The sequence below is a fragment of the Bombus huntii genome, chromosome 7 (assembly GCF_024542735.1).
Source record: "Bombus huntii isolate Logan2020A chromosome 7, iyBomHunt1.1, whole genome shotgun sequence".
NCBI lineage: Eukaryota > Metazoa > Arthropoda > Insecta > Hymenoptera > Apidae > Bombus > Bombus huntii.
Window position 1 is genome coordinate 8635938 of NC_066244.1, and position 16553 is coordinate 8652490.

A 16553-nucleotide genomic window follows, 5' to 3' on the forward strand; every position below is an offset into this window, starting at 1 on the left:
GGTTGGTGATTTTATGGGGTTGGTGCGCACGACGGGATTGGTGAGAATGATCAGCTGTTTCCAGAGGCGTAGGATCGTCGTGGATCTCTGGAAGGAGAAGCTGTTTCGTGTTACGGTCGCGGAGCAGAAATGGTTTTGGGGAACTCTGCGAACGCATTAGGGTGCTGCAATGCTGTTCTAATATTTATGGCAGTGCGTAACTTTCGGTGGATGAAACGGTACATGACGAAATAATCGATCGGTTTACGTGAAACGCGGATTGGGATTGGATGAATATTCGAGATGAGACAAGAGAGATTCTTGGCTCGTAATCGAGGGTATCGGTGTTTTGACAAGAGAGATTTGACTTTGTGGAACAGATCACGAGAGAGGAAAGAGCGAAGATAGATCGAACGAAAGAAACACAGCATAATTATCGACGATCGGTAAACAACAAAGTCGGTTATCGGACGACTGATGCAACACGGAAACGAGTTTCGTCAGCTGCTGCAAATAGACTACGAGGGACTATAGATAGACTTAATCGGTCGTAATTGTGCATTTTTCCTCGGATAACGATCGTATAAGCCTGACAGCAATCCGATAGAAACACGCTCGACGTATCCTTTGTTCTTAGGGGAACGAACCACGATGATTCATAAGAACGTCAAAGAGAAAATTCAATTTACTCTTATTAATATATCGAAACTTTCTCCTCGCGATAGAGAGTAAATTAGGAGCAAACAAAAAGCTGATAACTTTAATCTATTCCTTTTTTTCGTATTTACCGAATAAGGTTTATCTTCGAAGGTTCTCGAGTCGTCACATATGACCAGCGGATTAATCGACGTTAATCGATACTTCTATCTAGAATTTAAAAGAACCTTCCAGAACCGAAGAAGACAGTACGAACCATTGATTGGGGATGCTGGCTAACGCGAGAGACGAGAAACTCTCGGTATACAGACGTTTATCTGGAAATTTGTTCTACGGTCTGCAGATAAATCTGCACGAGTGGCTCCGTTGTGTACGTACACGTTATTGGTCAACACACACGCTTATCCACCGCTTCTATCGTGACCTATATTTGTACGAAGGGTGATTATTTCCCCTTGATTTTTTCCCTCCTCGTTGTTCGTTCAAAGAACAGGCCATTGTTGCACTCGAGGGTACCGCGTGATTCGAATCGAAACGTATTTTTCTTTCTTCCATCTACTCCAAGGTTCACCCTTTTATTCGGAACGCGTCATAACAAAATTTATGGATAATTTGTTACCCGCTGTTTTTTCCACAGGGAAACTTTCACGCACGAACGAACGGTCCCGCGGCTTACAAAATCATCGTTTACGATCTGTATCATTTCGAAACACAATTTCTCTCACACCATCGCAGCGACACGTCGGACTAAAGCAAATATTGAAACTTCAAAGGTTCTACCATTTCATCTTCGATACACAGCAGAACAAATATTCTCCGTGGAACATCGTTTTTTACGTTTCGAGATAATTTGAAAGTTCAGTCAGCATACAGTGGCTACGGAAAGTACGGCGCGTGATTACGAATCTGTAAATCGGTAGATTTAAGCAAGCAAGTTCATATTATTACCGCGAAAGAGAGAATTTAAAGAGCCGTTGATCCCTTGCATTGAAATCACTATGATTGACCATCGCCTTCTCTTCGCCAGACCTCGCAACAATATGACTAACTCTCTATTGTTTCAAAATAGCTTTTAACGCTTCATCACAGCGACACAGCCGATTGCTGAAACGTACGTACATACGTTAAAAATGTAAACACGCGTAATGCAACGATCAACCACGAACACGTGATTTCATTATCGAATGCTGCGAATCGAAGATTTCGTCGGATATTTCGAGAAACGAGGGTTATTTCGAGAATTTATGATCCTTTACAGGAACCCTTCGAACGCCTGTACGTCCCAACGAATTCAAATTACTCTCTACACGGTCGGTCCATGCTTTTTCTTCGTTCACAGCTATACTCGCTCGTGTCTCTCCAAAGACGCAGGGATGAGACTTCTCTGCCTCTTGAGAATCCTCACGAAATCTCTTCCCCTTCGAGGATTCATTTCCCTTGCCCAACAGGGGTGTCTCAGCTGTACTTTGCATACGTTTCCCAAATCCTATGCAGCGTTTGGAGCCCAGCCTCCTACCTTATCTCGTAGAAATAAACGTCCTGACAGTGACGATGTGATTAATGACTCGTGCATAATAATTGCAACAATTATTCTCGTCGAGTTTTTTTTATTTTTATAAAAACACATTCGCTACGCATGATCGCTGACGGATCTACTGCGAGTAAATAAAACTAATAATATATCATTCGAGGAATATGTTAATGTACTGCACAAATCGCAAGTCCTTTTGCATGTAACAGATTCCGTGACAAAGTCTACTCTTACTTGCTTCCCTCTGATAAATCAAACACGCGAGATTCGATAGACGTGCATACTCCTTTGTGACTGACCATATACGCGTACACCGATTTGGTTTTATCCCCGAGGCAAGAGCGTAGCTTTTGTTTCCACTCGTTAACCCAATTTCGAAGTATGCTCGGTATCAAGTATTTTTAATTTCATATTGACACGTCGAGTCGCGCACGCTCGAGTAAAAAAAAAAGAAACGTATCGAAAGATACAGAAGACGAAATACGAGAAATCAATGGTTGTTCGCTCTCCGTTACATTTAACAAAGTTACGAAGAGCAAAATTTGGTGCCACTTTCGCGATTTACTTTGACGACCAGCTAAAAACATAAACAATAAGAGGAAGAGGAGACAGAGAGAGAGAGAGAGAGAGAGAGAAGGCATCAAACTCGATCGATTCACGCGCAAACGAGAACCTATATTTGCTAATTAAATTGGAGACTAAATTCAGTCATACATATGTAGCAGTCGCTGCCACACTGTGGTCGCATTTACGTGGAACAAAGAGACTCTCTGTGAAGCTCGATCCAGTAGCCGTGATCCGAGATTATAAGCGAGGCGTTAAAGTCACTTTGCAAAACCGGTCTTGCATACAGTAGCCTTAGCAACCGAAGAATGCAATAAAATTACCAGGCAATTGTATCCACGTGTCGGTCGACGACGAAAGAGCAAGTAGTTTTGGTTTCCCCATCTCCGCAACCTACCAAGCTTGTAAACGATGATTAATACGCAGCGATCGAATCTACGCGACGTCTCCTCGACACGGGGCTTCGTTACACAGCCTTCACGTTCCTATCAGCATACGTAGAAAAATTCGTCGTCTCTTTTGGACAGGCGTGATTGATGAAACCTTTTTTCATCTGTCTTTTTTATTTCGAAGATGCTCGAAATTAGGTTCATTCTTCTTTCGTTACGAGCTGTTTTGAAATAGTTAGACATTCGAAAGGTTACCATAGTTCAGACTAAAATAATCTGAAAATTATTTAACCTCGTTGCGCAACATTAGTACGCGTCCGCTTCGTCGGACGAAAGGGTGAAATGACGAAGTGAAACTTTCCATTGGCGCCATTTTCATCGGCTGAATCATCGTTAAGATTTCTTCTAAGAGAGCCGTACGGTAAAAAGGGAGACCTGGTAATGGAAAGAAGCTGTTCCGAGGGTTTTCTTTCGCTTATACCTGTCCCCATCTGTTCACCCTCCTCGGAACAGTTACGGCTGATTTAAGAACACCATAACGTTCCCTCTTCTCTAACACATTCAGGACATGCTTCATGAAAATGCATGCAAATTAGACGTCGAATAAACGAGCGAACGGAATCATCGTTGTTGAAAATCCGTCGTCCCGCGAGAATAAAAGTGTGTCGGTGAGAAAGGACAGCCGAAGAAAGTGGATACCCAATTAAAATCAAAAACGTTTAATCGTGATCATATAGAAAAAGAGAAGAAAAGAAAGTCTTTCTTCTTCTTCTTTTTAAGCAAATATTTTTAAGATTGAAACAGTACCGAAGAGAGGAAAAATTCTTCCAAAGTTTTCCTAACAGTGATCAAAGAAACAGACAATAATATTGTACATCTTTCGTAAAATTTGAAAGTACCAATGAAAAGAAAAAGAACAGTAGTCTAAGTACGGAAATACATTGGCAGAGAAACGAAGAAATAGAGCAAGGAAATTTTGGCGTGGAACGACTCGAAAACATGGTAGGTATTTTTCTTTCAGCCATTACGTATTCTAGAGGAACGTGGCCGAGAGCAAACGTGTTCGTCTACTAGGACCGCCTACCCAGCTTAATTTCTACTCTTGGTAAAACCGTGTTGGAAAATTCCACTAATCTTTTGTGCTCAGAACACCGAACTATAGACGCTTCCTTCAGAAGGGACCCAACTATACATAAACGCCCCTCTGCACCGTCGATCCGAGCCCCAAAATACAGGTAGCCACGAGTTTCGTCCAAAACTTTCGAAATACTGAATGACGATGGACAAAATAGGAACTTGAAACTGTACAGATTTTATATTTTCTTTACGCGACACGTGCGTTAAAATATAGAGAATATCCTTACTCATAAATTGTGCAATCATTTGCAGACGAATGAAACAGCGATTTGAACGATGTTCGAGAAGAGTACAGTGAATCATGTGGAAATTTCGGATATTGGTGATCTGAAATGCAAGATAACGAAATGAATCGTAAATGATTCATTTATTTTATCGCGTTTCCATCAACGTGGTGTAACGGTGATTGAACGTTTCGTTTTCTTGGCGAAACCCCTTGCACGCGTTGCACAATAGTTAGCGTAGACAGTGCAAGGTATTCCAGTCACTGTTTTAATTGGAATATTGACATTTGTTAGCCATTTAAATACATTGTTAGTATTTCGCAAATGAGCCTCCAATGCGGATAATGGGAAGAACGCGTGATTAACGGCGGACGAGTGAGAGAGAGAGAGAGAGAGAGAGAGAGAAAGAGAGCGAAAGAGAGCGGAGTCAACAAAAGATCGGTAGCATGAACATTAGTTACGTAATCACAACCAGTAGTAGAGGTTGTATTTTCTCAGTTTTTAACAATAGAAATTACATCCTCTTTGTCCTTAACGTGCTAGTAGATTTCGAGTTAATGAAAAATGAAATGACATTAAATAAAAATATTTTATAAGCAAAATGAAATTGTTCATGGAATGAAATAGAAATCTATCATCGTACCACAGTTCCTATTAAACAAAACGAAACGGATTAATGATAACGTGCTTCGATTCGATTCCCTGGTGGAATAACATCGTTCACGCCTTCACGGGACGTTTAGCTGAGCACGTGTTCTCTACCGAAGCGAACTGCCTCGATTAATGCAAATATTATATTGCCCTCGTTACGCCCCGCACTTCTGTTCATATAATTCGATTATTTTTAAGCGGTCGCATACAATTAAGCCATACACCGTAACACCGAGGTATTATATTCATTCGACGGCTGCTTCTTCATTAGATGACCCGTTAATTAAAAGCAAAAGCTGCGCACGTGCATACCATGCGAACCAATCATCCTTGGATCGACAAATCTTACTTGCTTCATTAAATCGGTATCGCTCTTCTTTAATGTAATCTTCGTTCTATGACATTTAAAAATTGGTCGAATATTCTATCTCAAGTAGAAATATCTTTTACGATTGATAGGATATGAATGCACGCAGAGGATATAACGATATAACGATTTATTGAAAGTAAATCTTATTGCGAATAAATTACAGATTCTTACGTAATTGTGTTATTCCTACTATATTGGAATTGTAAATAATATTTGTCAACGGAATACGAACACGGGTTCGTTATTCCTCGAATATTCATCTAAAACGATGAGAACGTAAAAAGAGAGAAAGATAGAAGTAACAAAAGGAGCGAAACCGTGTTGAGAAGTAGGGAGATTCGGCAAACAAGGCAATTCCAAGGCGATGAATTATTTAAAGGAAGAACGATACGAAAATAGTGGCGCGATTCACAATTCGATTACCTGATTCGAAACTTTTCCACTGGCACGAAGAGAAATATGTTTTTTCCGCGCGTTCCCGTTTAATTAGTCATGAATTGTCGATAACATCGACAAGGTTACTCGTAACCCGGTACAAAGGCGATCCGCGATGACTTAATTCGAAATCAGGCTCTCCTTGTTCGTTTTTCTTTCCGTCCATTCTTTTATAAACGTTGCGTGTTGTAAAAATAAAAGAGAAGGATATAATTCTTCTTTCGCTCGGAGAATCAGGCGAGTAATTAATATTCTCGCGATTGATAAATGAAAATAAATCGTTATACAGCATTCTCTACATATGTTTTTTCTCATTCTCTTTTTTTAGATGACCGATGACTACCATTTTTACTTACGTATATGGTGAATAAAAGATATTACGTAATGAGATAGATTTTACTTATAATTCTCAATGAGAATTGATTGTGAAATTCTGCCAAATAAAAAAAAAAGTGATATAGATGTTACGTCAAGAATGACTATTTATTTCTAACTCAGAGACAATTGTACAGGTGTTAAAGAAGACGCTAAAATTCACAAACAGGCAGAATCACTCTGAACGTGTTTCTGTCACTTTTAAAGAAAATACGTACCACGCCAGAATAATTTTTCTTATAATTCTCGATGAGAATTGATTGTAAAATTCTTCCAAATGAAAAAAAAAGAAAAGAAAATACAAGGGAAGAACGGCAACACATCCAAACCAGGTGGCTGTTGAAGCGAGCAAAACTCTCATAGAAAGAAGACTAAAAAGAAAACACCCCACTGATCTCACTAAAGAAATAAAATAGTCAAACTCGAAGATGGTATCTCGCTGGGGGTAGCCACCCACATGCTACTTAGCAATTAAGTTAGAAAAATTTACCAAATGTCCAGCTGGACAAACTGTAAAGTACAAATTAAGTAATAAGAAAAAGAAGCTTTTAGAGAACCACGGTGCTGGTACTTACATCGTCGACTAAAAATTCTACAAAGAATGTATCGAAAACACTTGCTCACTGCCATCTGTTGTTTGTCGTTCGGTTGTCAAGCTTCCGTACATCTCGTCGATCGTTACGCAGTCGGACGACGACAGACATGGACTTTACGTAAACCGTACGTTATAACCGTAACACATTTTGGACATAATCAGATCGTTTAATAAAGCGGATTGGCGCTTGAATAAATTCATTATATAAAGAGCGCAGTGGGAAAGTGGCACAAGTACATTGTTTCACATACATGAATTAAGTATGAGACGATATAATATATTGTAATTGTACTATAGTATCTTTATCCACGGTCTTCTTAAGTTAAATACTTTGTCATTTTTTTTTTCTTACATTTCCTTTGTTCGAAGATGGTATCCCACTGGGGGTAGCCATCCACATGTTATATTATTATACCACTAAGCTATAATATTTTACCAAATGTCCTACTGGACAAATTGTAAAATGTAAATAAAAAAAAAAAAGAAAAAAAACATTTTCTTTGAATCTATAGTCTGCTTCAGATACATAGTTTAGACAAGTTAGCAAGTGAAGCCGAATTGACACTGTTAATTCATCGACAAACGTTCGTTTTCATCCTCGTTTAATCCGCAGCGAACCTCCAGTGCACAGTGTATATTTGGCTTTGCTTGCTACTTGACTCAAACTACCGGCCGTGTCTGAACCAACATTAATATTTATACTATATATTTAGGCGAATCCGGAAGAACAGGGAGCACGAGTTCCGAAATTAAAAGAGAAACAAGAAAGCAAAAAAAAAAAAAAAGAAGAAAGAAAAGACGCGAAGGGACAATGAGAGGCCATTATGCCTGCGTTGCATCGCGAAATGCAATTCAGACACACCTGTAACGTCGACACGGTCGCGGCCGTCGTTCGTAAAAATATTCATCCAGGTCGACGAACGAAAAATGAATTCTTCTGTGACGATCGAGGCACCGAAGACGGGAATTTCCATACGGTAATATGTCACCGAACTGCATAACTCGATTGAATACAAAGGACCGACGTTCTTTCACCGGAAGCGGCATGGCAACGAACAGAGAGGCACGCGAGCGAGGAGAACCAGAAGAAAGATAGCGAAAAATTCGCAAGAATGAGGAAATATAGAAATTTTTGTATTTATCCGGGTTCTGACTAAAATCCTGGAATATTTAGAAATTGAGATTCACCTTGGCGGTTAAACGCTGACTACGTTTGAGCAGTAAAACAATTCGGAAAGACAAAACAATTCGGGCGACTAAATTAACGAAACAAATATTCCATCCACGAGATCATCTATTCCAACAATCCTCCGCGTTTTTTCACGTTCCTGAAAATAGCATTTTTTTTGGTACTTGTCACAAGCATCTACCATTGACATTGCAGTGATCAACTACTTTCAAGCATGACTTTCATGCTTGAAATGAACGGAAAATGAACAAACGTTGATGTGCAACAGAACGGTGAAAATAATAAATAAGTAAGAAAATATCGCCAAACAGGTCGGAGTGATTGAATTCGCGGAACCGTTATCGAGATATATCTGACAAAAAGCGAGAGACAAGAGATAATGAACGGAAGTGTGGCAAACGCGTGAAACTGGCCGAGCGATAAGTGAAACTATCGGCTCGTAAATCATCAGGATGACATATAGGAAGGGTGTACGTTTATTGGCACTCATGCGATCCGCGTGGCATCAAGATCGTCCTGCCAACCCGGCTACTCCCGTATTCATGCTATGCACAGCCATGTGCCGCATTGTGTACACGTTGCACATGCAACTGCAGATGTATGCACATGCATTTAGGTCGGGCCCGGTATCTCTGCCGGTGTGTATGCACGCCGCTGCAAAATTAGCTCCCAGTTCTGTCTTTCGTTCTGTTACCAGGCGCGAGACTACCGAATCTCCCCCGCGAGGGCTTCTTCCAACTTCCGCTGCCGAGTTACAAGGCACCGCATCGCCACGTTAACTGACCGAGATTTCGCCTCGATATCTGGCCATAGCGATTCTTACCAGTTCTTGGAACTGATTTTCGCGTCACGCGCGTCTTCTTTAACGTCAATTGTATCTGGTGAAAAGGGATTCTTTTGCACTTTCCCTCTTATTCGTCTGAAAATTCTGCCAAAAGTTTCACAACACACTGGAATCGAATACTCTTGACGAATGAACGTGCACGTTCGAGTAGAAATAATCGGCCATACAGAACGGGTGGCATTCGTCGACCCGGCAACATACCGTGGAAAAGTTCCACAGGAAATTTACGTAATGCAGACTAACACGTGTACACATGTACTAACGTTGATTCAACGCTGCTCTGATATGTAGATTGCAAACTTTTGCGGCACGTACAGAGTCGCAGCCAGAACGTTCAAAGTCGATATAGGAAAATTATAGTGGCCGTTGTAACCAATAACGACTACTAATGAAAATCCATGTTCTTCATCTCCACGATTGCTCGAACGACACTCGGTCAATTAGTTTGTCCGACATCAGCAAATAGGAAAATAGTAGATTCAAATACGGGATATGTATAAGTTGTATTCGGAATTCGGAGAGGGAAATTTCTATTTACAGCGATTTAAAGACGCTCAACAGGAGAATAAAGAGCGCCTACATACGTTGCTTCCCAAACGTTCAACGGGACAAAGATAGAATTCTCCGCTGATAATATCAAAGAAATTTACACGAAAGAGCGAAGGCTAGTCTTGCACGCAGATTAACATCCCTACAGAAGTTAGATGTGCTCGAACACGTCGCCCTTGGTGCACGAGGCGAGTGCAACGATTGTCGCAATTATACACCAACAGATAAGATTACGTAAAAGCGCGAATTTGGCTGCTTTAGTTCGACCTCCGAGCTCACGAGCGACCAGAGGAGAAGGAAATAGATGTAACAAAGAAAAAAAAGGAACAGCGACGAGGGAAAAACGGTACAGAGAGATGGAGAGACACCGGGCATGAACGTCGAAGAGAGAAGAAGAACACGAGGAGAAACGGGTTAGAAGAAACGGGAAGACGAAAGAGGGAAGAAGGAAGAGGGAAAATGAGGTATAGTGCAAAAGAAAAAGAAGAAGAACCGAACGAGCAAGCGAGATAGAAGACGAAAGAGAGGGATACGTATGACTGCTGGCACCAAGCAGTCTGCTCCGCTCACCTCGCTATTCCCGCAAGCAATGCCAGCCCGAGATTGCTGCTCGGTACTTGACTCGCGTTCACGAACATTCACGAACACGTACGAACACGTTTGAGCGTGCATCGACGTGTACACCGACTGCGACGCGACGGCCAGTTGCCCCGGAGAGAGAAGAATCGTCCATCACAGTCCAACTCACAAATATTCCAAGTCCTTTCGTGGAACACGTGTTTATTCCCGAGCATCCCACAGTCACAGTTCCTTTCAAGAAAACTGTCCCTTTCACGCGATCCACGAACAACCGTATTTTATGCGGCTACTCAGAAAAACTAAACAATTTCGAGGAAAATAAAGAAGCAAGAAGTTTTCCTTTCTTCCTTTTTTACGATTCAGGTCTCTTTCGTTTTATTGGTATTCTGTATTTGTAAAGAACGTTGGTAAATTCTCGAACTAATGTAAACAGGTTTATCGTATTTTTAAAAGAACTATTGCGAGATAGATAATTTTATATTTTTATTTCTGACGCAATGTTCGTATAAAGCAACGTTTATGATGTAACGTATTATGATCATACTGTAATAATAACGAATATCGTCAATGCGATTTAATTTGTGTGCCAAATAAATGGAAAACTGCGTCATCTTGGAAAAGTTCGAATACGCCCTCGGTTCGAATACGTATCTAGATATTAAAATTCAGTAATAGGCTTTATCTCGTTCTTATCGAGCGAGTATATCGCGCGTCCTTGAGCAGTTGCACTCGCGAAATCGTACCCTTCGCGATATCAGTCGCGAAATTTCATTTGACAGCTCTATGGATTATTCATATTCCTCGGAGGAATCGTACGAACAATGACGTCAGACGCGTCGAATACGACAGAAGCCGAAATATCGCGCGAGAAATTTCTGACAAAAGAGGTGAAATGCAAACGATTGCAACGATCGGTCTTGCATATACTTCCGAAAATAAATCCGTCGATATCGAGGAAAAATCAATGACACGTGGAGAAATTTGTGCTCGTGGCAGCATGAAATATAACGAAGGGGGAAAGGCTGGAATAAAAGAAGACAGTACGTGGGAAAAGCAAGTAGAGACAGCTTAGATCGGACGGAACGCCAAGATACGGCTCGATTCTAAATTTGGTCGAACCACGAGAGAAATGCAGACACACGAGTTGGGAAGAACCCTGGCAGTTACGCAGAGAAAAAGCCAGCGTAGAGGGGCAAGGTGTACTCGAACAGACCGTTCATTGTTTGCAATGGACCGCCTGTATATACGACTCGTTCTAATTCCCTTCCTGTTTACGTTGCTCCACGACTGACTACTGTAGCCTGCTCTTTTCTGATTGCCAGTTAAACGCGTTAGGTCATACCTCGGAAGTAATGTCGTTTCAGAAGCCCATTTCAATGAAAAGATAATAGCGGTAATATGACTAAACCGTATATATTTATGAAAATTATACGTTTACGAGCAGTGCGAGGTAATAGAAATTTGTTATCTTCGAAATATTCTAATAAGAAACTTATCTTGAATATATTTTATACCTTTGTCTTCCGCATTCTGATAAGAACCTCACTGTGAAAATTTCGTACATATTTATTTGCATAATTCAAATTTCCTTTAAATTTAATTTCCCCGACATCGATTCCTAAGAGGGGACTATTTCCCCATTCATCCACTAACTTTCTAACGCTTATCTCGATAAATTTCTTATCTTTCGACTTCGTTTAACTCTCAAGCTTCCGTTCGACGCGCTTGGGACTAGCCCGAGCCTAAAAAAATATTATTTAAAATCCATCAAATCGAACGTAATACGTGACGAACGTTAATTGGAGTCACGCCAAAGATTAGAGAGACAAACGTGGCGCAAACTTTCCACACCGAGTTCCGGGCTATCGTGATTCATGTATTCGCGAGATAGCTCTGACGTTGCGATAAAACTGCAAGGTTCCGATAGTCGTAACGATGTTCCTCGTCGATAATAGTCATAAAGGGAAATGTTTTTTTAACGCGTCTATTAACACATGGTTCCTGGGTGCATCGAGTAAAGCACGGTACGAACATGATACAGACACTGCAACGCGGATAGATGTACACGATGTTAACGGTTTACGTGCAACTCTGGATCGCCACGGGTCATAACTTTGAATCGGAGGAGCGCAGGTGTCGCCGGAAGTCGTTTTACGAGCGAACGGAAGCGTAAATCGGAGTACGACCTTCGTCACGGCCCGGAGGAAACTGAATACACGCTATACATGACGGTGCCCATCGAACAGTACTTATTATTTATGGGTCTCGATAAATTTTTACTAGAAGCGTCTGTGACATAACCAAAGTTACATAGAAAACAAAGTGACATTTACGATGCAAAAATTGTTATTTGATCTTCTTTTCACTAAAAATTAGAATTTCACTTCTCGCATCTTTTATTCATATTGGAGAAAAGAGTTTCAAGTATCTATATAACGTAGTATTTACGGATATTATTCCACACAGAAATATCCCAGCATTTTTACGTAATAATAAGAGAAGATCAGGTTCGAATGTAAACAAGCTAATTTACCTATGGTGTGCAAAAGTTTTTTTTTTTTTTACATAATTGTTTACATTCACGATTTGTCCAGTTTGGACATTTGGTAGAATTAGTGTGCAAAAGTGTACCTGATTTTTAAATTAAAAGCATCTAAATTACAAAATTCCATTCGTGTACGATATTCCATTTCACCATCACATGTATCCAAAAGTTACAATGAAAAGGAATCGAGAATCCCAGTTCTAAGAACATTACAAATTTGTACGTGACCGCAATCAAGTTTAGCTAGAGTTTGGACTGTTCTCTAGAGTATTCCAAATAGGTTGGACAATTCGGTGTGAACCGAGCTTTAAAGGATCGACGAAAGCATGCTGTAAGCTCTTGAATAGATTCAATCGCCGGGAGTGTCTTCTCGGAAGTACTCGGATGCATTTAAATGCCCCTGGTCAAATAAACAGGCCGCCGCTTGAATACCGATCGTCCGGCCGATATGATTTTTGCATTTGAATGCCGCGATCGCTTCCGTTTTATGACGTGCATTCGCCCGTTGATAATTACTCGTTTAATTGCATTTGCTTTTTCTCCAACACTATGAATCTTTAAATATATACGATCTTCTTGTACTTGTATTACTTTATCGAAATATTACGCATGGAAGACCCGTTGAATTGTTTTAATTTTTAATCATTGTCTTAACCAACCGTTATTTTACTAACAAGCGTATTTGCAATTTTACCGCTTTTAAACGAAAATTTTTATTTTTTTTCATTTTTTGTTCAAAATAATAGCGAGCATAGTAATAATAGGTTATTCTCTGGCCATTATTTTTAAGCTTCAACAGAGATATATATTTACGTAAGAGAAGTACAAAAAAAACCAGATATTCTAACATTTATTTTCAATGCTAATTAGCTCCGCCTGTTTAACGTTAATAGCTACCGAGTTTGTTCAAAGTAATTCCACGAATACGATTAGTAAAAGTCCCCTGGTTTTTCTTCGAATCGATTTATACATATCAGCGTTCTCTCTTGATAACGGGATTTCCTAGGTTTCATGAATAAATAAAATACGAATCTGCCCAAAAAAATGTTCTTAACTCGAGTGATTTACGATGACAGAGCCGACCTGAGCCTTAATCGTCTAAGAAAAAGTGGACAAAAGTAGCGAAGCAAGAGAGGCGAATAGTTGCATCCGGTGATTCGCGATACCGGAAAAAAAGCAAGATCGTCACGTTGCCATGGCCGTGAGACGAATAGAGAAGTGGCTAAGCTGAGTAATCGATAATACTCGTCAGGCAACGAGGGACAATAATGACAGACGGTTGCCTCTGATCGATCATAATCGTGCAGTTTCAAGGATAATGCCTTGAAGCGTTTCGCGGGTCTTTGCCAAGGACACGATTGCCAGCGTGCCTTTGAATAGGATTGCATCATAATCCTCGCACCTGCACGGTTCATCGCGATGTCTGACGAGGAACTTTCGCGAGAAACACGGAAAAATACGCGAGCCTCGAGCATCTTTTCTTTGAAAGACTGAATACGTTCCGGGTTTCGTCAATGGAACGGACGAATGTTGGAAATTTACAGAATTCTATTTATAGGAAGGAACTTTTTATTTCGGTTATTTGAACGCGAATTCCTATTATATGAAAGAAAAATCAACATGATAACAGCGAGAAGAATCGGTGTTCTATGAGATTAGTGCATGGACTTAAAGGATAGTGCAATGTGACTCGTAGACTTTTCATCTGTTTGCGCAAGACAGGGGAGTGACAGGATGTAGGTTTAAAGAAAGTCGTAAATTTTGTTTAACTTTTAAATGTCAGGGGTGAAACTTCAAAGAAAAATGAGATAAAGACACTCATCCCGGTCTGATAAAACAGTAGCACATTCTACAGTGCTGCATGTATTAAATACGTACTATGTATTAGAGTGTACTTTTTCTGATCGTGACGCAGATACTATTTACGACTTACGATCAGTATCATTTAATTTCTCTTCTACATTGTATTCGTTGAAAAATATTATCATCGTAACTAAAACGCATTACCTCTCTCTTTATATTTAACAGAGAAAATCTTAGACAATGAGAATTCCACGAAACATGCGAGACACGTAACAGTTCAAGATCTATTTTGACTCGCAACGAAGACAAAACTTTCACCGGTAAAGCTACAGGCGAAAAGAAAATTGTGAGCAGGATCTGGTATTTCGAGAGAAGAGGGCTTTGTTTCTCGTAAGCCAGGAGATCCCGGTGAAAAGCGTAAATATATAGTTGGACGAGGTAAAATGAAAAACAAACTCTCCGTTTGACGTAATGCCACGTGGTAACACGCGTGATGCACATCGTTGGGGAGTCGTATCGTGTAAAAGAACGCGTTCACAGAAACGAAATTTACGAGGGTCGAGGAGAGACATGTGCGCGCGGAGCTTTCTTTCGGTGGAAGTATACGGAACCAGAGAGAAGGGTGGAAAAACGTGGGAGCACCGTCAACACCCATGGTATGTGTACAGTGCATAGTGTACACGGACCCGATGCCAGAGACAAAAGAACTCGCGGGGATACGACATCGTTAAAGAACGCCTAGGAAAAAAATAACCAGCTGACGGAATAATAAACTGAAACTATCCGTACAAATACAGAGCACGACCATTAAATTCGTGGAAGAACAAATAAATGCATTCTACGAAAGCTGCAGTATTTATTCATAGTGGTGCTAGCTCCCAGTTTGTTTTTCAATAATAGCACCAGTCTTCGATTGTAAATAACTTTTTTTTTTTTCGTACACCTGGTACGATGCACACGCTGAAATCCTATATGCAATGTAAATAGATTGCAAAGGGAAAGTGACGATCGAGACAAGCCGGTGATAAGACATTGAATTAACGGTAATTATTTCTTGTTTAGCTGTATTTTTAACGATGACGAAACGATAGAAACGAGAGAAAAGAATCGATAAAAATAGACTCGGACGATAACGCATCCACGACAAATATCATCGAAACTCGTGATCTCAATGTGTACAATTTATCGTGACATCTGCTATCTGCATAAATACACGGCAGTTAGAGCCGAAACCGTGGCCATGTAAACGATATTATAATAAACATTCTGATGAAATTTTTCGACGATTTACGTGTTCCCGTGTAATCAACTTTTCCGCTAGATACGGGAGGGCGGAGAAGAGACAGACACGATTCTTGCACAATTTCTCTTGTTTTTCAGCTTCGTTCGCATTTCGAACTAGATAAGAACGAACACGAACATTTTCGCCTTGAAACAGTTTGTCCTTCTGTCCAATCACGTACATGTACACGGATGCGTTCAGTTCGCGATCGGTTATATGCTATCGGTCGTATATGCAATTCGAAAAATAAAACATCGTAGGCGACGAACATCGCCGTGGAAACGTATACGAACACACGTGTGTCTGTCATTTGCATTTATACTATACAGATCGTATTCCGGCACCATCGTTTTATATTCGCCACAGTAAAAAAGCATACCGTTTCACCGTTTCGTCGTTTTCTTTATTATTCGACACTATAAAAAAGATCTGCCTCCCCTCGCGTCAGATTAGATAACCACGATTCAATGTGATCCAACGACAGTCCCTGAAAAAATCGTCGGACATAAATATGTTATTTTGCAAAAACTTGAAATTCGAACTATTCTCGAGTTAACGTCGATCGAATTTGACTGAGACATTTTTTTCAAGTATTTAAATAGAGTGAACGTTGCGCGAAGAAGCTGAAGATCGTATTTACAGACGACCACTTATTTCGTGTTACGTTAATGTCGATTGTGTCGATGTAAAAATGCCACGTTATTTTCTTCCAACTCCATCAACCCTTACCAACTGGTCGGTTATTTGGGAGCAGGCTAAAGTATGGTAAATTACAACGTTTCCTAAGAATAAAGAAAACGTGTTTTCAATGACCTCGATTCTTCACATTTTTTCCCCTCTTGCAGGAAAATATCG

At 40.3% G+C, this 16553-nt stretch overlaps 1 protein-coding gene across 5 annotated transcripts in view; it reads right to left on the minus strand.

Annotated features, from left to right (window-relative positions):
- LOC126867603 (sestrin-1) overlaps positions 1-16553 on the minus strand; it is a 152853-nt gene that overhangs the window by 48214 nt on the left and 88086 nt on the right. The gene's annotated exons all lie outside the window — the stretch shown is intronic.